At 43.0% G+C, this 24,606-nt stretch overlaps 1 long non-coding RNA gene across 1 annotated transcript; it reads right to left on the bottom strand.

The window, feature by feature from the left end:
• Positions 1-740: 740 nt before the first annotated feature.
• Positions 741-2,342, bottom strand: LOC310702376. Its single transcript, XR_014523480.1, has 2 exons — positions 2,164-2,342; positions 741-999 (listed from the first exon to the last, which is right to left on the bottom strand). It is a non-coding gene; the product is annotated as an uncharacterized lncRNA (long non-coding RNA).
• Between the last annotated feature and the right edge of the window lie 22,264 nt (positions 2,343-24,606).

Here is a 24,606-nt window from a genome sequence, read left to right as displayed (position 1 = left end):
CTTCCTCTGGGTTTTCCAGCATCCCGGCCCCCCATCACAGGGATCTTGTTCCTTTAACAAGAGTGTGACAGTATCCTTTTATCCAGAGAAGCTATCACTGTATCAGTGTGGTGCACAAAGTTTTACTTGCTGGGTTTCTGTTAAAAGCACAAGAACCTTGACGGATATTTTGCTTGTTGTTGGCAGCCTTGCCCTACTGAACACACACTGTAGTCGGAATTAAGTCTTGCTGAGTTCAGTGGGAATAACTTCCCAGATAAATGGGAATAAGGAATGCAGCCCCCACGTATCAAAGAAAACGAGGAGCTGGGGTGTGAAAGAGGAGGAGCGGCTAACAGAGAGATGTTAGACATCAAGTGTGTGTGTGAAGGAAGAAGAGTGAGGCTGAGAAAAACATATTGCTTAATTGTGATTTTGCATTTCTCTCTCTAACGGATCCACAAACAAAGGGCTCATGCCGTGTTCTGCACCTGGATTAGCAGATGCTGCACAAAGGTGTTGGATATCTTATTTGCCAATTCACCAGTTCACTGACAAGCCCAGGTTTTGTGTTTGCAGGCATAAAAACAGGGCTGTACCTATGAAGACAATAGCTGGCTGACATTACTCACTTTTTTTTCTTAATTCTGTATTGTTTTGATGGAGCCGTAATGAAGGCAAACATTTCAACGATTGTGTTGAGGCAGACAAATGCACTGTTAAAGGCTCATGCTTCTTCGGCACATTGGATCAAGACAATCTTCCATGGAAAACAGCTGTTGGCAGACCTTTATTAGCGTTGCCATTAGTGAGAGGATTCAAGATCCTCCCTCCCCTCTTCAACCTGGTGAACCAGCTCCCCTTCCTTCTTCAGAAAAGCTTGTGCTGTGTCTTGCTGTTTTCCAGTCTTGTGTTTATGACTTTCAGACTGCTGATTTGCTTTGTCTGTGAAATATAATTTTGGTAAATTGAGTTTTGAACTGGACATTTCAAGCTGCTTTTGGAACTTCTTTTGTCGAGCTGGGGGGGGGGAGGAAGAAGGATATGAGAGAATGAATAAAGAAAGAATTATTCTGAGACATTCCAAATACGATGATCAAAACAGAATTCATATAAGTGAAATATTAGGCTACAATCCCACCCTGTGGTGTCAATGGCTTTTAGGAGGCAGCACAGGGTGTGTGGCTGGAGAGGGGATTTGCCATGGGGAGGGTCCAGGGGGCTAGAGCGGGAGAGGATTGGAGGGTCACAATTGCCCTCCCCCCACCCCAGCCTTAGGTTTGCCATCCCGGCTACGAAAGTTACCATCTGCTTCATTAGAAAGTTTTTTCCATGGCTATGTTTACACTGGCTACCTTGCTTTCATTCCTGCTAGAGCACCTTGTTTGTCATAGTGAACATTTGGGATATTTTCACACTGACACTAAAACTGCTTCTTTGCATTTCCTAAGCCTGTACTGAAAAGATAAAACTTATACTGAGCCAAACGTGCATATGATTTTTGAACTGTCTCTCTTCTAGTATCTGTTCAACAGGAACATCTATGCATGCACACAAATGTTATGAAACAATATCACAGGTGAAGTGTTGGGAAGGTTTTATTGAATACAATAGCTCACCAGGGCTCATATTTCTCCCATGTTAGTATATATTTTCGGGCCTGCACCCTGTAGGCACCCAAACTGCTGCCCAATTCACAAGACTGTGTGTTGATTTGTTCCATGAGCTGCCACAGGCAAAGTCTAAAATATTCCACCAATTAGTTATTCTAGAGTAATTTCCTGCATCTGGGCATCAAGTGAAGTCACTCACAGCTTGGCTCATGAAATGGGTCACGTGATTTGGTTATGAGTAAGCACTATGTTTATGCAACAGTTATTGCACAGGTTATTTTTTGCCAACCCCCCCCCCAATGTCCCTGAGCTTTCCCTCAATGTTTTTATTCCTACCCCCCCCCATTGCCACCCCCACAGATACTTCCCAAATAATTTCAAACACAAATGTACAATTACAGGAAAACAGTCCATTGAACAACAGCAATAGGTAAATGCTATAAGTTGGGCTTCCTGCCTTTTGGTCAACTACAGCCAGTCAATTTCCTCATTTTATCCCAGTAGATAACTGGGGTTTCCAGAGCTGACAGGCTGACAGATTTCTTAGCACTTGACCTTGCATTAGGTTTACCTGATATATTATACTGTTTTGTTCAGGTAGAAAGATGATCAGTAGGGGAAACAGAGGTGAGGCACAACGATGGAGTTCAGCTAGCTTCCCAGCAGCAGGGCCAGGCCAAGATATTTCACTCCCCAGGACAGAATAGGTGGTGGTGCCATGCTTCCCTGGACAAAGAGCCTAGGTCTGAAATTATTTTGGCCAAGTTATTTTGGCACCTGAGTTGGCAAAATTCCATGAGCATCTCTCCCTGGGAGATAGAAATGCAACAATAAATCAAACAGTTAACAGTTTCCACCACTCAGAATCAGCTACCTAAGGTGGTTGCCTCATTCTGCCTAATTCTAGGGCTGTGCCAGCTCAGCAACCATGATGGTCAAGAATGGTGCATTCCAGAAGTTGCTGGATTATGACTCCCATCATCCTTGACTATTGACCATGCTGCCTGAGGCTGATGGGAGTTGGGAGTTCAACAACATCTGGAGGACCATCAATTCCCTACCCCTGTTTCCACTGCCAGTCTGTAATCTAAACCACACAAACATAGTATCTCCAAGAGTGCAAAGATTTTCATTGTAGTCACTGCAAAGAAAGTCATAGCCTGTGACTTTGGTTGTCGAGTTTACCTTTTTTTTAAATATTCCACAATAACATGCAGGTAAGATTGATTTTAGAGAAACATTCAAATGACAAAGGCCCATTCTGACTTCAGTTTGTCAACTATGGGTGTCGTAGCAGTAGTGCTTTTTAGAAAGAAAGCATATAGACAACCCTGTTATACCAAAATGACCTCACACATTTTTATTTCTTTCAAAACATAATTGATTGCCTTTTCATATCATATGCATTTGAATTTCTCATACATCATTCACAATGGGTGTTTAATAAACATTTCTCCCTGCCTCCACTCCTAGCCTAACAGGGTGCTTTGAATAAGTATTAACTGTGCAGTTAAAAAAACAACCCTGTTAATCATCAACAAGCTGTGTTGCATAAAAACTATTCTCTGTAGCCTTCTCCTAATTGTGGGAGAGACCATTTTTCCATAACAGTGACCTTCAGTAACACCTGGTACCTGCAGCTTGCAAAACACTGGGCTTGAAATCGTATCGTATTGGCTTATCAGCTATCCAAGGTCATAAACTATGTGAACAAGTGGAGTGTATCTTATGTTTCAGAAGGCTGGTGTTATTCCAACATCTAGCTCCCTTTCCAACAAAGATATGGTCTCTGGATCTTTAAAAACAGGACTAATACGCATGCTCCCCCCTTCCCCAAAAGCTTTGCAAGATAGAGCTAATCTACCATGTGTTTTGTGTTGCTGGGAAACGTGTTGTGGCAGCACAGCGAGTTCTCCTTTAAGCAGCTAGTTGAAATGTGCTCAGAACAAAGCTTATGTGCACTGCAGGTTGGCTGCAAGATTATATTTCTTGTGTTTGCTGGTTGGCTGCTGTGGGGTGGGGGTGAAACTCTAAACGTGGACAAAGTGGAACCTCAAAAACCTGATCCAAAGACATACTATGGACAGGCCCCATAACAGACATATTATGGAGAAAAACACATCTTAAAGGGGCTTTCACATACCCAAACAACCCCATATAAATTGCTTCAAAGCCCAGTTCTTTTGCAAATGAGATATTTTGTTTCTTAGGCTGTAATTCTAAACCAGGGTGGTCCAGAATGTGCCCCGAGGGCCACACACGGACATTGAGTCCCCGCTAGTCCTTGGCAACATTTGACAACCCGCCCCCCCCCAGCTCTAACGCTGCCTTCCTAAAGCCAGGTAAATGGGGCACTGTGCTTTGTGAAGGAGGTGTGAGGGCTCTGATAGAGTCCTAGAGTCCTCTTTCTTCCTTCCCAAAGTTTAGTTAGCACTTTCCCAGCTTTGGGAAGGAGTAAGGAGGGCCCTAGGACCCTTCCAGAGCCTCGTGCCTCCTTCTCAAAAGGAAATGTGGAGAACCCAACATAAAATTGGAACTATGAGAAACCAAAATTGACAGAGTCACCTGTCCCTGTTCCAGAATAAATGAGAATTAGAGCAGCATCTCAAGCTGTACTTACCGTATTAGGAAAGGTATTGTTGGTCCTTGGCATACGTTCAGCAGATGTCTCTTGGAGAATCTGGTCACTGTCAAGAGTTAAGGACTTCAGGATTCTGTGTTAATAAACAACCCCTTCTAGAAGCCAAATGTAACTTCACGGGGTCCTAAATACCAGTATGCTTTTGTTAGACATTCTCTAACAAAGCCCTGTGAAGACCTTCTGTCATTGACTTCAGGAGCTTCCAAGGGTGCCTGCAGGTGGAATTCTGGCTTGATATTGTGAGACCACTTGCATCATGCCAATTGCCTTCCTTTTCGCTGTTATTGGTGAACTTTATCACTGAGGGAGAAACAATGCACATGATATATGACCCAAGTACAGTGGACGCTTGGGTTGTGAACGTGATGTGTGTGGGAGGCACGTTTGCAACCCACAGTGTTTGCAACCCGCAGCGTTCGCAACCCACAGCACCGCATCTGCGCATGTGTGGACCATGATTTAGCGCTTCTGCGCATGAGCAAAGTGCAATTTAGTGTTTCTGCGCATGTGTGAGTGCCAAAACCTGGAAGTAACCCATTCCGGTACTTCTGGGTTTTGGCGCACCCGTAACCCGAAAATGCGCAACCTGAAGTGTCTGTAACCCGAGGTATGACTGTAGTAGGCATGCTAACCTAAGTGGATCAGTGTGGGCAGTGCAGGTCCAGCCAGCAACCCAGCCTAGTCTAATGTTAGCTGTCACATTTTTACAGAAAATGACTGATAGAAACATTGTTTGCTTCAGTGGGTCAGGAACTGAAACCCGTTCCAAGTCTATTAGAATAAAACTGTCCCTTTCCAAGTCATCTATACAGAGCAAGCACCGTCACTATCCCAGTCAATATCTATTTAAAAATACTGGCAACTCAACAATATGTATTTGCATATATAAACATATTTAGCCATATGTTTGTGTGCCTCAGCTCTTGATGCATGAATCTGATATTTTGGAAGCCATCATTCGAAGACCACCTTGAAAGAAGCTCTGTTTTTTAACAGATGGCTACTGTGCCCTCTAGGAAAACATGTCTTTCCCCCCCACCATCAAACTGGCACAGGTCCACTGTTCAATCTGTACATATCCCTTAGGAATATATGGCATGTGGTCTTGGCAATGGGGGTGCTTACTTAATGCAAGAACCAACTGCGCCAAAGAAAAATCATATAGCCCCCTCCCCGTCCCGATTTTCTCCATCAGAAGAGAAACTATGGCAAGAATCCATCCCGGATTCTGAAATTCAAGTCACAGCAGCAGCAAATACAGGGTCCAACTAAATGTATCCCAATGAATTATGTGTTAGTCTGTTTGGATAAGCTCTCCAGCCTGTTGGTCTTCCAAACTGCCTTTTTGCTGCTGTTGCTGCAAAAATAAAATAAAATCCCACAACCTGATTTTGCAGGTTGGCAGATTTCAGGCTGGATCAGCTGGCTGGTTGTGCGGCCAATTTCCTAAGCTACTTTGAAGCTGGAAAGAATTTTAGAAATAATAGAGTCCTTAGCCCTCGTAAAAGTCATATATTTTTTCAGATGAAAAAGTGCCAGCAGTGCGTGGGGCGTGTCTAAATCCTGGGCTAAGAAAGTCTCCTTTCCTGATTGCTGTGCATATTTGCAGCTGCTAAGCTCACAACTCCCGGTAGAATCACATGACCATTTACTGTGTGGTGCTTTTAAGCTGCATAGAGAGATGGTAATCTGTAGCATCTGGCCATGTAGCCAACTAAACATCACCACGTCTTTGTTTCTCGAGCTATCAAATTTGCTGCAGGAGCATGGCAGGGCTGCATCCGCATGCCAGCTCAGAAGCTATCATGCAAAAATGCCAGTGGCGGTGGCTGCTGCCCAATCCACACTGCTGATGAATAGCCAGGATCCTGATTTTCTCCCCCGGATCCCACACTAGTAGCATTCAGTGGTTAAATATGCTAGACTTTATTAGGTTGCCCACAGAGAGCCAGTGAGAAGCTGCAGCGCAGAAGCTTTGCTTTGCTACCTTCACTAATCTTCAGGTGAAGGTAATATATGACTTTGGAAGCGTGGCCAAGTATTCATTGCAAACAGTGGACATTGTCTAACATGAATTTAGTTCCTGGCAATGTATATGAATTTTGATTCCCATTATGCAACTCAGCCAGGTTGGGCTTGACCACAGCAGGTCCTTTTGTTGTCCCATCCTAATTAAACCAGTAGAGCAGGAATGGGAAACCGGTGGCCTTCCTGATGCTGCTGACTCCAACTCCCATCAGCTTCACCCAGCATGGCCAATAGTCATAGCATAGTCAGGCATGATGAGTGTTGCATTCTAGCAACACCACCATGACACTAGAGTGTGGGAACAAGGAGCTAGAGAGACTACAGGTAACTGGGTCGCCATATAGTTGCAACTACCATGGAGTAAAGCTGTTGTACGATTCCATCCTTGAACATTCTCCTTTACAAGGGTTGGATAAGATGGTTGCAGAGATTCCTATGGGAAAACTGTAGCTGGTCATATGAGACTGTTAAAAATGAATAGTCTTATGTTGGTTCAAATAATATTTTGTTGTAAATAAGGCTATAAAGAGGTTCTTTGCAAGGAATATTTGCCTCAGGTGCCCATGCAGACTTGGTGTCAGCACCTGGCGGCTGCTGCACCTCCCCAATATCTGCCTATGGTGTTTCCATGATGTCCTAGAGCACATGATGTAACATTGCTGTGAGACATTGCAGGAAATTAAATGGTGCACGTGTACACACACACACACACACACACACACACACACACACACAGTCAGTAACCTGGGACATTCTGGGCAATTTCTAAAGTGGCACATAGCTATCCACCACTATGGGTAAGTTCAAGGTCAAGGGTCACACCGCAGAGGAAACTTTGCTGAGGGCTCTTTTCAACCTGGTGCTGTCTATCCCAATGCTGTCTCCTCTGAGTAGCAGCTGTTTCCCAGCGTTAGGCAGAGCCTAATGAAACCATAGTACTCAGGATCCTTTGAGTGGAGATGCCAGGCTAAAGGTAATGGTAAAGGACCCCTGGATGGTTAAATCCAGTCAAAGGTGGCTATGGGATGTGGTGCTCATCTTGCTTTCAGGCTAAGGGAGCTGGCATTTGTCCACAGACAGCTTTCCGGGTCATGTGACCAACATGATGAAACTGCTTCTGGCGCAACAGGACACCCTGATGGTAGCCAGAGTGCACAGAAACGCTGTTTACCTTCCCACCACAGCAGTACCTATTTATTTACTTGCATTGGTATGCTTTTGAACTGCTAGGTTGACAGAAGCTGGGACAGAGCAACAGGAGCGCACCCTGTCGCAGGGATTCGAACCACCAACCTGGACTGAAACCTGGATTACATGTTTTACATTGAAGATTCCAGGTTCCACCTGGGATGTTTGATGCAAAACATGTGCTTTGTAGCTGACCTGTAAGTTTTAAGATAGCAATAGTTTTGTTTACTTTAAAGAGATGTCCAGTAGAAATGATCATCTGTATTTATTCTATGTGCAGTAGCTGACCCTTGCTTTCCTTACTGAGTTTTGTTGGACTTTTTCACCAATACAGAGTGTGCACAGTGACTGAAGCATATAAATAAAAGGCTGTCTGCAATATCTTTGCTTAGTTTTATTTTCAAAAACTTAACAGCCAAAAGCTGCAAGCCATCACTACCCCTCACCAGCAGCTTACAAAATATTTGATTAATATACAAAATATACAAAATATACAGTTTCAAATAATCAATTATCCTATCACATCCCTTCCTGCATCCAGTGCAGAAAGTAACTCCCCTTTCTAATTAGGCAAAAAGTCAAGAGACCACAGGTGTACAGCTAAGTAGGTCAAACTGCAAACATATACCTGTGAGCTTCAATTAACCAACACTGTTCCTGCGTAGCATCACTGACCACTTTAAGATAAAGAAAAACCAACAAGCTTAACTTCCTTTTTTTCAATATAAAATCAAACTGTTGCTCCTAACCGATTCAATACAGCCTTAAGGGTGTTCATTTATTGCAAGGCCCTTGCTGCCCACCTTTATTTTACTTGGGGAAGGGAAGTAATCTTAAAATGAATGAAAAGAGAAGCTATATTAGGTGACACATTTACTGAAGCAACTGTGTTGACCCCCTTTTTTAAATGCACAGTAGCCTCAGTCTTGTAACCGGCATAAATATTGGCCTTGGATTTGTTATTGGAACTGCTACTGGTGATTTGCCATAAATAGAACCCAAGCAAACCCTCTCTGTTTGTTGTTCTTGACTTGGTATCGAGTGGTGCTTTCCAAGAAACAAGGAAAAAACGGGATTTACAGTGCTGACTTTGACTCCATTTGGCAAGAGCAAAAGATGGCCCACAAAACAAGAAAAGTATAGGCATGAAGCAAGTAAATGGGTCATTCCGAGAAGCAGTGTTTTCCTTTGTGGCCCACTGCTCTGCAAATAATGAAACCTCACAGAAACAGCTGGGAAGGCCAGCCATTTAGGGTTCTCCTCCCTAGAGCACCCCATCTTCCATTCATACTCTAAGCACTTTCAATATAAATAACAATGGCATGCCAAGTTTCCTCTAATAAATACTAACACTTAGGTTGCAATCCTACCCATACTTAACATGGATTAAGTCCCACTGTGAGCAGACATAGAATCATAGAATTGTAGAGTTGGAAGGGACACCAAGGGTCATCTAGACCAACCCCCTGCAATGCAGGAATCTCAGCTGAAGCATGCAGTATAGATAGCAATCCAACCTTCGCTTAAAAACCTACAATGAAGGTGAGCCCACCACCTCCTGAGGGAGTCTGTTCCATTGCTGAACAGCTCTTACTGTTAGAAAGATCTTCCTGATGTTTAGGCAGAATCAACTTCCTGATGTTTAACCAGAATCTACCTTCCAGAGCAGGAGAAAATAAGCTTGCTCCATCTTCCATGTGAAAGTCATTTAGTTGCTAGCTTGTCAAGAGCCTTCTTAAATTGTGGCACTCAGAAATGGACACGGTACTCCAGGTGTGGTCTGACCAAGGCAGAATCGAATGGCCCTAGTATTTCCCTTGACCTGGACACTATACTTCTATCAATGCAGCCTTAAATAGCATTGTCAGAAGCCTGACTGAAATCAAGATACACTATGTCTACCTGACCCACCAAGCTTGTAATTCTCTTAAAAAAGAAGAAATGAGGTTCGTCTGGCATGACTTATTTTTGAGAAACCCATGCTGAGTCTTAGTAATCACAACAACCTTTTCTAAGTGTTCACAGACAGTTTAATTATCCATTCGAGAACTGTTCCTGGTATCAACGCCATCTTTTTAAAGACGGGGACAACATTTGCACAGGATTGCCCTGTTGATATTTATATAGCACTTATACATACAAGTGCTAAAAGCGCTTCATGGCCATTTTCTCAGGGATACTTAACAATATCTTGGTTAAGATTGACCACAGTTATTACCCCCATTTTAGAGATGGAAGACTCAAGCTGAAATATCGCAGCTTGCCTAAAACTGTTATATCTCAGCCTCCTGCAATATTGTGGCTAAAGTATAATTTAAACTGTCCAAATTATAGATCATTCTCTTAAGCATTAGGTAATGCTCGCCTCAGAGAAGTCACCAGGAAACTTCCAGAGCAAGAGTTGTTTCACATATTGCAAAACAGCAAATTCAAGTTTACCACTAACGGCAGACTTCAAATGTGTGAGAATGTGATGAGGGTTTTCCCCATCCTAACTAGTACTCTGCTACTTCATCATGCTGCACTTTTCTAAAACAGGATTTAGAACCATAGAACACTCAAATGTTTCATTCCATCCATGTGAATTCATCAAGGGTAGCTCTTATCTAAGAGTACTACATACAAGCAAAGTAAATGTGGTGGGTGAAGGTAGAATCTCTGGCATTTTCCCACAAGTGCATAACGTCTAACCATTAGTTGTTTTAGTATTTATTCATTTATTTGGATTTCCAGCTTACCAGAAGTTATATGGTCACTCTCCCACTCCCAGGAATCATCACACTGATGTTTTCTACAGCAGTGTGCTTGCACTGGCCTGCAGGGCAGGCTGAACCTGTTGAATTTCTGTCTGCCACATAGCTTTTAAAGATACAGCAGCCTCGTAAGGAAGAGAGTTGGTAGCCCCTAGCATAGCTTACTCGATCCCTCAAATTCCTAGCACGTTATGATATAATTTTAAAAACATAATAAAAAAATAAGACTGAAACAGATTCAAAGTTTGAAAACTTCAACCCAAATGCCAAAGACAGGCAGGGATGCGGGGGAGGGGGGAGGCATTTTATAACACTCGGAAGAGGTTCAAAGTTTGGACTTTTTGTGAGTTTCCAAATCTAGACTTTGGACTAGATTTTAGTGTAGGACATATACTTCTAGTCCGAGTTACAGTAGTACCTCAGGTTACATACGCTTCAGGTTACAGACTCCGCTAACCCAGAAATAGTGCTTCAGGTTAAGAACTTTGCTTCAGGATGAGAACAGAAATCGTGCTCCGGTGGCGCAGCAGCAACAGGAGACCCCATTAGCTAAAGTGGTGCTTCAGGTTAACAACAGTTTCAGGTTAAGAACAGACCTCCGGAACGAATTAAGTACTTAACCTGAGGTACCACTGTATTAGCCAAACATTCCTATGCTACATATCAGACACAAATGTATCTTACAGAGGTAGACTTGCCTTTGGGCCCACTTTCACATGGAGCACTGTTGTAGCTTATCTGGCCCTAATTTTGTATTCTTTTTGTTGACGTCGGAAATCTTTCAGATAGCAAAAGAAGCAAAAATATCTGAGGCATCCTCTTTTTTGTATCCCATATCTTGTTTGAAACAAAACATGGGATATAATACAATGAAAGCCCTTGCATGTGTTCTATGCAGCTATGCTGTGATTCCACTTCAGTATTATCTGAGAGTCTGTCTGGGTCACTCGGCTGGGCTGAAAGACAATCATTATTTGCAGGCATAGAGAAGTCTTGTAACATTTATGCCAATGGCAGGAACCTCTGGAAAAATCCATAAAGGGCCTGTTTCAGTACTCTGCAAGCTGTCAGTCTTTTTCATTACTGCAATATTGAAAATGTTTCCAGTGTTTCAGAGCTGAGGTAAAATGACTATCAGAATTGAGTCTTTGTTATATGGCCAAGGTAGAAAGAGAGAGCATTTAAAGTAACTGCCTATTTCATTCTCTCAAGAGCACGTTCAAAATGGATAATGTTCGGAGATCTTGCTTGCAGATCTTAACAGGAAATGGACTCAAGTCAGAAAATACCAACCATGGTATCTTGCCTCTTAGGCAAAAGCCTGAAGATATTTTAGTTTTAAAAGTGTACTGTTGATTTTTCATTCTAAGCTTAGAAAAGCATAATAAAAACAGTAAACAAATAATAAATCAGAGTAGACCAAAGCATTCTTTTGTGTGGGGTGTGTGTGTGTGTGTGGTAGAGTGGAGGTGGTAGTTTTTCTGGTGAATATTCACAACTGCCTGTGGAGAAACCTTCAGTGTTTGCTAGTGTTTACTGACATTCTCTAATTTCAGATGTTCTCAGTTATGTATATATGCACTGTGCCATAGTTTAGTTGCACTTCAAGTGCCTATTTTTCAATTTTTTTGTGAGTTGGATGAAGGAAGACCCAGCAGAGTTGCCATGAATCAAATCTCTGTTTAGTATTAATATGCTATTGTTCATTCTCATGCCCAAGTACCACCCTGCACTGGAATACTGGGTCACCTTCCTATCCTGGTGCTATCATGAAACATTATAAATAGTATTTCGATGCCTCAAATATACCTGAGCATGGATACTTAGCTGGTGCTTTGAATTTCACAGGTGAACCTGTAATTACAGAAGGGCTGTAGCTCAGTGACAGAGCATCTGGTTCGCATGCAGAAGGTCTCAGGTTCTATCCCTGGAGACCCTTGTCTGAAACCCCGGAGCCCTGCTGCCAGTCAGAGCAGACAGTATTGAACTAGATGGCCCAGCTGGATGACTGCGTATTAGGTAGCTTCCCTTGTTCCTAACCACCCTGTTTCAATTAGGCTCACTGTGACTTTCTTCTTCTGCATTGCAACATGGTGTCCACATTATGCCAAGAGGAGGTTGGTCCTGGGTTGTCCTCTACAACTTTGCTCTTCAAACTGATCAGCTCTGTCATGGGACTGTGGTGATGAAGCCACAGGTGCCAAAACAATTCATGTCTGTAGTCGTCTGTTTTTCTCTAAGGAGGACCAAATCAAACAGTGTTTGAAAAAGCGGAACAATGAGACGAGAAAGGAAGAGAGAGAGAGAAAGGCACAAAGAAAGAAAACAGACAGTAAGGGGAAAGGCCTAATACTCTGCATGTATTGTTGTGGCGGGATCATGTTAAGGGAGATAAGCTCTTCCGCAGACATGTCCCAGTGCTGATCTTGGTGTAAAGGAGAGAGGGGATCTAGGCCACTTCTTCCATTTCACTCTTGTCAATTGTGTAGCATGGTGTCTTTCGTTTACTAGGGCAGATTCCCACCCACCCCATCCTGTTCCTTGGCATGAATTTCAGACACAGTGACTACAATAGAGCATTCCTCCTTCAGATTATAACCAAACAAGGTTAGGGGAATTTATGAACTCCTTTGCTGATGATATCTGGTTTGCTTCACAAAATTCCCTTTATCCCCCCCCCCCCTTTTTGTTGAAATCTCTTTGAGTTCCAGGGTTCCCTGCTATTTGCCCAGTATCAGCAAAAGGCTCTGATGGTATCCATCTCCCTCCAGATACTGAATAACCACCTCAAAAACAGAAAGCTCCCAGCATCCACATGGCTCCTCCAGATCCATGAGCTTCTGCTGTGACTGGGCTCCAAGCAAACATCCTGCCCATTCCACTGACTGCATCAGGCTGTCACCCTGTGCTTTTAGCGGCATGCTTCTTTGTATTCAAGGAAAACCCGAGCAACTAGGAAAAACAAAAGATATTTTTGCTGTGAGCCAGCCAAATAGTTCTTAGGCACGTAATTCGGGACTTGCAGATGCACTATAAACCATAATTAGAATGGGATGTGGTATGTTGGTGGGGTGGGGGGGGATGGGGAGTGCCATTTGAGCATACTTGAAAACTTGTTGCCTGAGGGTTTTATATATACAACACATGCCTACACTTCCTGCTGTTGTGAAGCAGGCAGGGGAGTGAGGGGGGATATGCACAAAATTTGTGACTCATTCAGGGTGTTTTGTTGTTTCTGCTTTTTAAAAAATCCTGTCTGTGTCACACATAGGTAGCATCAAAGCTTATCCTGTTTCAGATGTTATTTCCCTCCCCCTCCACCCCCCTCCCGCCCTGTTAGCAATGCACTTCTTAGAATAGTACTGTTCTTAATCCGGCTGTTTGCTTTCACGACAGAAAGTGAAGGACAAATTAATTCTCTTCCTGCAAGTAAAAACAGAATGGCTTCTTCCCCAAGTGCAAATAGTGTGATTGAGTTTCCAAAGCTTTGTTTTTGAGAAGTTTAATTATACTTCTACTGAAGCCAAACTGTCAAAACATGGTAGCCAACCATTTCTTTTGAAAATGCATTACCTTTCTTATATAAAAGCCTGTAATTGAGATTGGAAGTGAAACTATAGCTTTGAGCGGAAAGAACAAGGGCTGCATTTTGTTGCCAGAAGGGAAACAAACCAAATCCTTATGTTCAAACTTCTGAACTGGAGTAACAGAAGCTAGTAAAAGGAAAGTAAAATGGGGACATGAAATGAACAGCCTTATTTACTAATTTAAACAGCAACCGGGGTTTTTGAAGGGTATGATTCTGACTTCACCATCTTTAGTTTAGAGTAGCCCACATGAAGATAGTTGAAACATCCCTTGCATTAAAAATTACTCAGGTAGAGGTGATGGAGGGAAACTTCTAACTGAGTTAGGAGGGCTGTTGTGAATCAGGGCCATTGATTTCTTACATTTATGGACCAGTCCAGATTTGCCACAAGAACCCTTTTAAGTCACTCTGGTCACATCTACACCATGCATTTAAAGCAATGTTATAGCACTTTAATAGTTATGGCTTCTTCCAAATAATCCTAACAAATGTAGGTTTTTTATTTTATTTTATTTTATTTATTGAATTTACATACCGCCCTAAACCCGGAGGTCTCAGGGCAGTTCACATAAAAAGAACACAGTGTTTTTAAATGGTTCTGACTTCATAAACCTAAAATCCCCAGCAACATTAACAAACTACAGTTCCCAGAATTCCTTGAGGGAAAGAATGTGTTCTGAGTGTGTCTCAAAGGCATATCACAGGGGTCACCAAATGAGTTCCATCAGCACAAACCCTGGAAGAGGGTTTCCTTTTGCACAACAGGAATTTCCCCTCTCTGCTCTCCCTGCCTTGCTTGCTACCCTCCCAATTGGTTTTGGGGTGTACAGAGAACCCCCCAGAACAGTGTGAATAGGTCACTCCATCTGGGAAGCTTCAATGCTTGTGTTGATGGGAAGTTTGCCACAGGGTGTTGAATTCTACCCATAGTGTGTACACAGTCCAAATAGGCACACCATACACGATGCACTCAGCTCTCACCTAGCTCCTAGAAGCTGTCAGCACGTGACAGCTTGCGTATCCACAGCAGTGACCAGCAGAGGAATGACAGCTGGGAGGAGTGCAGAAAGAAGAAACGCCGTGGTACACCTGCAGCTGCACGACCAGACACCTTCATCTGCCCCAGCTGCAACAAAACATGTCTCTCCCATATCGGCCTCTACAGTCAAAGCAGGCACTGTAACGTTCCAGTCGTTCAACTTCACCCCCAAAGGTGCACTCTCCAATTTTCTCCTGAGAGAGATGGATGCCAATCTATTTGGTCCTACTGAGACAAACTCAGAAAGTGGCTATACATTATTGTACTTTGGAGCTACACAGACAGTCTTGCTTGTTTCTGCTTTGGCCTAATTCTCCCATTGCATGCTGTTGCCAAACTTTCCTGGTCCAGGAATGGTTGTAGCTGACATACCAACTGCAGTTAGCAAAAGGCACATCTAGCCACAGAGGCTACCCAAACAGAGCCATCACCATAAGCACCCCGAAACTGCGAACCTGCTCCTTCGGGGGAGTGCCACCCCATGCAGGGTAGGCAATTGACCCATTTTTCAGACATGGGAACTAATCACTCACAGTGCCTCCATCTTTCCAGGATACAAATTCAGCTTGTTTTTCCTCATCCATCTCCCCACTGCATCCGAACCCTGTCCCAGGGACTGCATAGCCTCTCCCAATTCAGATATTATGGAGAAATAGAACCGAGTGTCATCAACATACTGATGGTACCTTACTCCCAAACTCCTAATGACCGTTCCCAGAGGCTTCATATAGATATCCAATAGCACTGGAGATAAAATAATCACTAGGAGTTAAGTAGAAATGTGGGTGAGGGTGGTTCAGGAACAAACATGTTAGCTATTCCCCCTCTTAGTACTGTTCTAGTCACTTCTGAAGAAGGCTTTCTGTACACATCAAGGCTCTCTACATGTCTTAGACTGCTATAAAATCAAGTCTCTAAAGCATGTAAAATCATGATTGCCCCCCACAAATTGGAAAGCGATGGAAACAGCAAGGTCTGGTGTTGCTGGTAGTCGCTTATCCCTTCTGCTTTCCCTTACGTTTGCTTAATTCCTAATTGTAACACCTGGAGAGAGCTTGAACATTTCCCCCAAATAATTAAGTTAATTCTAGACCACCCAGAAAATTGAATTTTGTTACAGGCGCACGCATGCGCACACAGCCAGAGCCAGAGCCAGTGATAACAAGAAAAATTATGAATATGGAATATATTTGCACCTAACGCTCAATGCTTGGGGCATGATGTTTACCTCATGATAGAGGCCAACATTTCAGGGCTGAACAAGCCAGGCTGTACATGCGCCAGAACGTTGGTCTGTGTGAGTTCCCTTGACACTTCCTGCATACACTTCAATCAAGATATGATTTCAGTAGGGGGACTTCCAGTAGCAGTTAGGAGCTTGTCTCTGTGCTGTATAGCCTGTGGGGATTCAGAAGAGTGCAACAGCTCTGTGCAGGCAAGCATTAAGGATACGGTTATACTGCGGGTCAAGTCTCTGCTATTTTGTGCAACATTGATTCCTTTTTATTATTTACTCTCTGTTGCTTCCATATTAAAACTGCATTGTTGTTGTTGTTTAGTTGTGTCCGACTCTTCGTGACCCCATGGACCAGAGCACGCCAGGCACTCCTGTCTTCCACTGCCTCCCACAGTTTGGTCAAACTCATGCTGGTAGCTTAAATATATATACCACCCTAGACCTGGAGGTCTCAGGGTGGTTCACAGAACAAGATCAACACAAAACACCACAATATATATAATCAAAATAATAACAACTCAATAACACCCCCCTGAAAAAAGAGCCATGTTTTAAAAGGGATTTGTAGCCTCTGTTGGGGATAACTGGGCTATTTTTCACACAGTTGGACACAGTTACCCATTCTTGTCAAATTTTTAGGACCTTTTTAAAAAACAACAACAACAACACTCTCCACAAAATTGCCGTATTCTTTTTCCAGTTTTTGCAACTGGAAGTAGCACCATAACTAACATTTTAAACATATCCACAAACCTGGATCTATACAGAACCAGAGACAGTAGGAGAAGAACAAAAGTCATAATATGCCTTTGTGTAGCATGATATGATATATGCCCTACTTCAAACCATTACAGTCCCTTTCCATGGAATGGGATTTCCCTGGCACTGTGAAGTCCATTGGCTTTTAGTGCCAATGTAGGCCAGATATGTGTTATTGATACCTAGGGCCAGGATTGGGTTGACATGGCCAGACTCCTTCTGCCATGGCTCATGCTCCAACTGTTGTCCTTGGCCACTGCTGATGTCTGACCTCCTTGCTCACTCTTTAACTTTCCTTCTCCCTTTGGATTTCTCCCACTGGCTGAAGGGGGAAAGAAGCAGCTGCCTAGTTCTGTTGTAGAGGAAGAGGGTAAGCGAGTGGGGGTTGTGGTGGCAGTGATGAGGTGGCCCCACTGAATGTGTCTTGCTTGAGGGCCTCCAAAAATTCTGTGGGTGCTTCAAATCAGAACTTGATTCATGGTCAGTCAGTAGTACGGACAAGTCAAATAACTGTTGACTGCATCGGGAATTGTGGGGAAACAGGTCATGTCATTCCACACATATCAAAATATATTTTTAATCCAAGCATATATTGTTTATTAAATGGATGTTCTATGTTGTGTTTTTCCGCTGTAAAGACAAAATATACATTTATTAAACAAAATTGTTTCCTGTATAGGGTGTCCCTGGGACCCTTTCAGAGCGTTTTTAGCCTTTTCCTTACCCTGACACTTGAGGGCCCAAGGCCACTTGTAATTTTGATTAGATGGGGGTGTAGTTCCTGTAGCTTTACCCTAAATTCACCTTAAAACACACTATTAACTATTAGCTGCCACCATCAATTGAGTAAGCAGCAGAAAGTGCCACGGAGGAGTACTGTTTGGAGATCTACAGTACAGAATTATAACTCTGCCAGCTTCTAGTCTCCAGCTGCCTACTCTTCAAAGTGTTATCATAATTCTTCATAGTGACTTGGTTGAAAGAACAAATTCAGTAAGATTGGGTGAGATAAGCTTGGTAGAATCCCCTGAGATCAGACCACATGGACTCCAATCCTACGTGAACATACAAGGACAGCCTTTCCCCACCTGATGCCCTCCACATGTTTGGACCAACAACTCCCATCAGACCCAGCTCGTGTGGTAAGGGATGATGGGAGTTGTAGTCCAGTCACATCTGAAGGCACCAGCTTGGGAAACACTGTGCCGTACAGCAAGCCCCATTAAACACAGGGAGACTTACTACTGAGTAAGCATGCATCAGAGTGATGCTTTGCATTCATTAACCCTGAATGAAAATGAAATCGTAGTGAAACAAAAAGCAAAATGTCATTAATGTTTGTCCTTGGGTGATATAGCAGGCAGGCATTTATAACCTACTTTGCTACTAGCAGACCATAGCAGATTGCACTGCTTCTTGCTTAGCAGGGTGGTGCCATGGAAAATCCAGTGGGCCTACGTTTTGCCACTGCTGACTGAGGACACCTTCGTAGCACCCTTGGTTATTTCCTTATAGGAAATCTGAATTAGGAAGACAGCCTCAGGGCCAAATGTGATCAGGGAAGATGGAACAATAGATCCAGTAAGTTCAGGCTTGTCCTGGCAAGCTGTACACATCTGGCTGATTTGCCAGTGTCTGGGGTTGTCAGAAACAAAAGGCAGGAAGAGACAGCTCACCCTCCAATTGTAAAGTGAGGAGCAATGTGGCATCTGGCTGTCAGTCATGCAGGCAGTTGGCCAGAAGAGATACAAACTTCACTGGGGGTTACATTTAACTCAAACAACTTAATGCAGTACAGTGGCACCTCCGGTTATGGACGGGATCCGTTCCAGAGTCCTGGCTGTATCCCGTAAAGTCCATAACCGGAGGTGTCCTCCTGCGCATGCATGCGGTGTGATTGAGTGCTTCTGCACATGCATGCTGCATGCAGAGCATTTCTGAACATGTGTGTGTGGCGAAACCTGGAAGTGTACACTTCTGGATTTGCCACGTTCGCAACCCGAAGTTTACGTATCCAAAGGGATACTTAAGCAGAGGTACGACTGTACAGTGGTACCTCTGGTTGCGAACGGGATCCGTTCCAGAGGCCTGTTCGCAACATGAAAAGCCCCCAACCTGAAGTTGTATCTGCACAGGTGCACAGCGCGATTTGGAGGTTGTGTGTATGCGCAAAGCGCAATTTAGCATTTGTGCAAATGCGCGTGTGGCGAAACCCGGAAGTAACTCTTTCCGGTACTTCCGGGTCACCGCACACAACCTAAAAGAACGTAACATGAAGCAAACGTAACGAGGTATGACTGTATATTCCTAACTGTATATGCCATTGGCTTTCTCCTTTGACTGGGGGCGGCCTTGCTATCAGGTGGAGTGAGGCAACTGTTTCAGGCAGCAGGTGTCAGGGAGTCCCAGCAAGCCACTTACCATTATGTTTGGATCCTAAGCTAGGTCATTGTCTCCGATCCTGTCTATAACCCTGGAAAGCTGTCGCCAGTCAGTGTAGACAATACCAAGATAGATGGACCAGTGGTCTGGACTCGATATAAGCCAGTTTCCAAATAATAATACTGGTTTAACCTTGCAGCATAGACATGCTAAAAAGGTGTAGCTGGACACAGCTTCCACGGTGGTAATTGAAAGCAGGACACGGCACAGAAAGTACCTGGGTGACAAACCAGCTAATTGCAAGGCAGTTTGGCACTTCCACCACTGGTTTCGCACCACACTTGCTTTGTTGTTTGTGTTTATTCTGCTGGTTTGGCTAGCAGAAGTCAGTGTAGGGATCTGCACAGTCTTTGCAATGAGGGCATATGCAATATGCAAAATTCAGAGCTTGTGCACGAGCTTCTCTGGAAGCATCCTAAAAGAAAGGTCTTCAACAAGAGTTGCACCCCAGGGAGGGTTTATCAAATCACAGAATTCAGGCGCCCTCCTTGTTTGAACGAGTTACATATGTGATCTCTTTTACTAACATAATATTTCTTTTTTGAGTTACCCAAGTTTCCAAGAAAGATCAAATCCTAACAAAGACTACGAAGCTGATTCCCCCTCAAGCAACGCCTCAGCTAAGCAAAGTCGCTTGGCTCAGGCCACCCACATAGTCATTTCTGTAACCCAGGAGTGGCTCCTCCTGACCCACATTGTAGGAATCATGGTAGCAAACAAATAACAATAAAACCATAGGAGATTATTGTTTTGCAACTTTTTGTGGTTCACTTTGCTGAAGAGCTGTTTCACAAAATCTAGGCCTTAAGTCACACCTGAGGCCAGCCCAAACATGCAGAATGAATGTGCTACTAGCTTTGAAGTGATTCTATGTATGTGTTGAGGAACAGTTTCCCTACAGTAAATGTTATTAGTTCAGTGTTGCTTTCCCTTACACTGGTAAAAGGGTGGCTTCTTCTATAATGTTTTCTTAGCCTGCAGTCCCAGACATACTGACCCGGAAGAAAGTCCCATTGAACTGCATTGGACGTATTCATTTCTTAAAGCAAATTTTCTGAGTAGGCATACACAAGAGTGAACTTTTGAATGCTATAGGGCCTTAAAAATATGCAGTTATGTTGAGTCAGAGAATGATTACTCTGGCTGGAATTTATTCTCATAGGATAAATGGGGTTTGTTTGTTTGTTAAGGACTGTGCCATTGCAGTGGTACCTTGGTTTAAGAACAGCTTAGTTTATGAACAACTTGGATTAAGAACGCTGCAAACCCAAAGTAGGTGTTTTGGTTTGTGAACTTTGCCTTGAAAGCAGAACATGTTCCGCTTCCTGTTGAGTGTGTTCCATTTATAAATTGAGTCCTCGGCCACTATGGGAAAGCACACCTTGGTTTAAGAACGCTTTGGTTTAGGAACGGACTTCTGGAACGGATTAAGTTCGTAAACCAAGGTACCATTGTACTTTGGATCCAGAATGAATCAGGGGTGCTTCATAGTCATGAAGTAGAAGTGAAGTGCCTGGAATAAAAACACTTGGAAAATGAAACTATTCTTGCATTCTTGAAGGTGGGGTTTTTTTGGGGGGGGGTTGCCTACTTTTGTAACAATTTACAGCAAACTCTGGAACCTTTTCCTTGTGTGCAAGACACTAAATTTAAGGCAAAGAAGAGGACGGATGACAGGAAGCAAGTTAGCACTGTGATTGGTGGGTCAAGCTGTCAATGCAATAACGTCTGACTTGGCCTGTAGGCACCTGGTTCTAAAGGCTTCGGTTAATAGGTTCTGCTCCTTCATGTCCTGTTCCTCTTGCAGCCAAGCAATTTGGGAGGGACTTGGAGGGAACTTCTGAGCCTCTTAATCCCTTCTCCTCTGTGTTAGTGAGAAAGAAGCTTTATGTCAGTGTGACCTGATGTCAGCTGAACATAAATATTATTATTAAAAGAAGCTTCAAACACTGTTTGATGGATATTGGATAACTCATGAACTCTTGCACATATCCATGTAAACATTTGCATGAAACTTACCAAAGGGCATATCTACATTTCCTGTGTGTGTTCTTGAAAATACTCGGGGGGGGGGGGGAGCTGACAGGGCAATAGAAACTTTTTTAAATTAAAGGTGGCCAGCACATAGCAGCCTGGACCTGCTTGTCTGAAATTTGGCAGGCTTCCTCCCCTCTGAAGCCTGCCATCCATGCAAATTTCACCCAGTTATATTTTAAGAATGTAAAAGTTTTAGGCACATTGAAATCAATGGGAAATACAATCAAAGCTTTGTTTAAGAAACAAAGCAGCTGTTCCAACTGGGAATGCCCATGAAAGAACGAAAGAAGCAAAGCAACAAATCTGAATATGGACAACCCTTTGCTACAAAAGAATCAGAGGGATCAGCAAATCTGTCAATATTCAGTCCTCCCCATTTCTCATTTTTCCAGTCTCAGATTCAATCCTCCACATTTCTGTGGCAATTTGCAATTTGTTTTTAATGAGGCATTTTAGTGTGAATTTATCCTAATGAACACATTTGTATACTATTTGTACATTATGTTTGCAAGCAGTTTAGCTAATTCAATGCATTCTTGTATGTTATATTCGCCCATATATGCATTTATATGCACACTTCACTGTAATATATCCATTTTTGTACATAATGCTTGGATGGAGAACTGGACTGCAAAATCTGGAAATGTGCAAATTTTGAAGGATGGTTGTGTTTTGAGTTTGCATATTGTCTCTGAAAGTGCAAATTCACTAGGTTCATTGCAAATGTGACCTGAATTGAATTTCTTTCCCCATCCCTGTCTGCATGTTGGTAGCTGTGACAGTTCCAGTGTTTCTATTATACTTCAAATACATTTTCTTTTTAAGTATTTGCTCTTAATTTTTATTGGCATTTTACAACTTACAAATTCATTTTATGAGGCCGAAAGTAACGTTGGATCTCTGTGTTTTACTACTGTTCCTGGATAGTCAACTGCTATGAGAATATTTAGATTGCGGTTCATTCATCCCCACTAGGGTGGGGTGTGTGGAATCCAACTAAAGGACAATAAGTTAAGAAATTGGAGACATTAAAAACATTTGATAATACACCCAGATATGATTCCAGGTGGCATGAAGCCAAAACCACTGCAGAACAAATTCATTTTACTTTTATCTTGCTTCCTCATTCCCCTTATTTATTCATCTGTCACTTGTTGAAATTGGCAGGACAGGCAAAGCAGGCAAAATGACGCTCAAGAAACCTTATAGCAGGAAAACACGGCAGCTCATAATTTATGGAGCCTTTTCTACTCAGAGGAAGTATCCCTTCATGCTATCAAATCCTGGAAGATCAGAAGCCAGCACAAACTGTGGGACAATGTGGGTATAGCTGAAGTCATGGTCCCACAGCCCCCTCATAATCCCTATTGCCGCTTCACAGGAGCAACACCCGAATAAGCCTAAAGACTGGAACAGGTGGGAAGGCCACATAAATCATTGGACATACAGTGGTACCTTGGTTCTCAAACTTAATCTGTTCCAGAAGTCCGTTCAAAACCAAAGTGTTCCAAAACCAAGGCGCACTTTCCCATAGAAGGTAATGCAAAACGGATTAATCTGTACCAGACTTTTAAAAACAACCCCTAAAACAGCAATTTAACATGAATTTTACTCTCTAACGAGACCATTGATCCATAAAATGAATCAATGTACTGTACTATAAAATAAATAAGACAATATTGTAGAAGATGAAAATTAAAATTGATTTTTTCCCTTACTTGCTGTGATGATAGTCATTGTTTGGAGGGGGGAGTTTTATCCATTTCCACAATCAATCAATCAATCAATCAATCAATCAGCTGAACTGGGTTCCACACAGTCACAAAAACAAATTAACCGAAAAAGCCTCAAAAACAAAAAAGCAAAATAAATAGCAAAACCAAAAGTGCCAAATACAGTGGTACCTTAGTTCTTGAACTTCTTCCATTCTGGAAGTCGGTTTGACTTCCGAAATGTTTGAAAACCAAGGCGCGGCTTCTGATTGGTGCAGGTGCCCCGGAAACAATAGCCAACAGCCACATCAGACATTTGGCTTCCGAAAAACATTTGAAAACAAGAACACTTCTGGGTTTTCGGTGTTTGGGAACCAAGGCATTTGAGATCCAAGGTACTACTGTTTCCAGTTAGTTGGATTTGAATGCATCATTTGGGGTGGAATCCTATACACACTTAACTGGAAGTAAGCCCAATTGAACTCAAGGAAGTTTATTTCTAAGTAGGCCTGTACTGTTAAAAAAAAACCCAGAAACCTTGAGGTGAGAGATGTCATAGTATGGAAATACTTTCTCCCCCAAGAGTAATAAGGTATAAAATAGAGTGCCAGAGTGCTAAATGGCTAGCCCCTGGCCTCTGAAGTTAAAATGCCTGAATGGATTTTGAACATTAAATTTTAAGCAAAGTAAGTTTAGGCTGGCAAGAAATATTCATGATTTTCAGAAGCTCGTTTTCATAATTTACGAGTTGCAAGGTATTCCGGCATTTGTCACAGGGAGCCAGAGAGCCGCACAAAATGTTAATAACTCTCCTCCCCTCATCTTCTGGGCATCTGGCAGGGATGGGGGCCTCCTGAGTATTCCCGCTCTGCAGTGTCATGGTGTATGTGTGGCATACGAGATGGGGATAGCTCTGCGAACATTTCACATTGAGAGAGAAAGGCCTCAGCCTCCACATGTCTCATTTACACTTTAGAAGGCCAACGTTTTGCCTTTGAAATGCTAACTCTCCCAGCCCTGAACAGGCTTAAACCACAAGAAAGCAAACATGCTTCAGCCGAGCAAGGGACAAAGGTCACCGCCTTATTTTCATTTAGGAGCAACCGTGATTACACAATGCTCCATCACCTGCTCCTGGGATCTGAGAGGTCTGTTACATCCCTGTATACTTTTTTTTTTGCTTCAAAATAATCAAAGGGAGACAAAGAACAGGAGTGTTTATAGCTGCTTTGATTAAATGGCTATGAAAGCACAGGGAGCCCAAAGCTGCCTTTGTTCTGCCTACTGCTGCTCTTTCTCCAGGCTGAGGAATGTCGGCACTTGATGTTCTCTCTGACCAGCAGCCTGGGAATGAATGGCAATTCTGATTCTGCAGGACTGTCATTCATGTAATCATGAGGGGAGCCAATGAAACCTTCACATAATACCTTTCTGTGAGCATCCAGTCATGGGAAATGCTTGCAATGAGGATAATTGCGTTTCTCAAAATTCCTGCCCTGTGAACTGTCCCTTCATTCCATCGGGTGCAGATGTTAATCTACAGACTTCAAATGATTTTAGGAGAATAAAAGCTGTTTCCCCAAACTGTG

This window comes from Podarcis liolepis (assembly GCF_965112155.1).
Source record: "Podarcis liolepis genome assembly, chromosome: 3".
Classification (NCBI taxonomy): domain Eukaryota; kingdom Metazoa; phylum Chordata; class Lepidosauria; order Squamata; family Lacertidae; genus Podarcis; species Podarcis liolepis.
The sequence above is the reverse complement of the archived record's forward strand: the minus strand, read 5'-3'. Positions and strand labels throughout refer to the sequence as shown.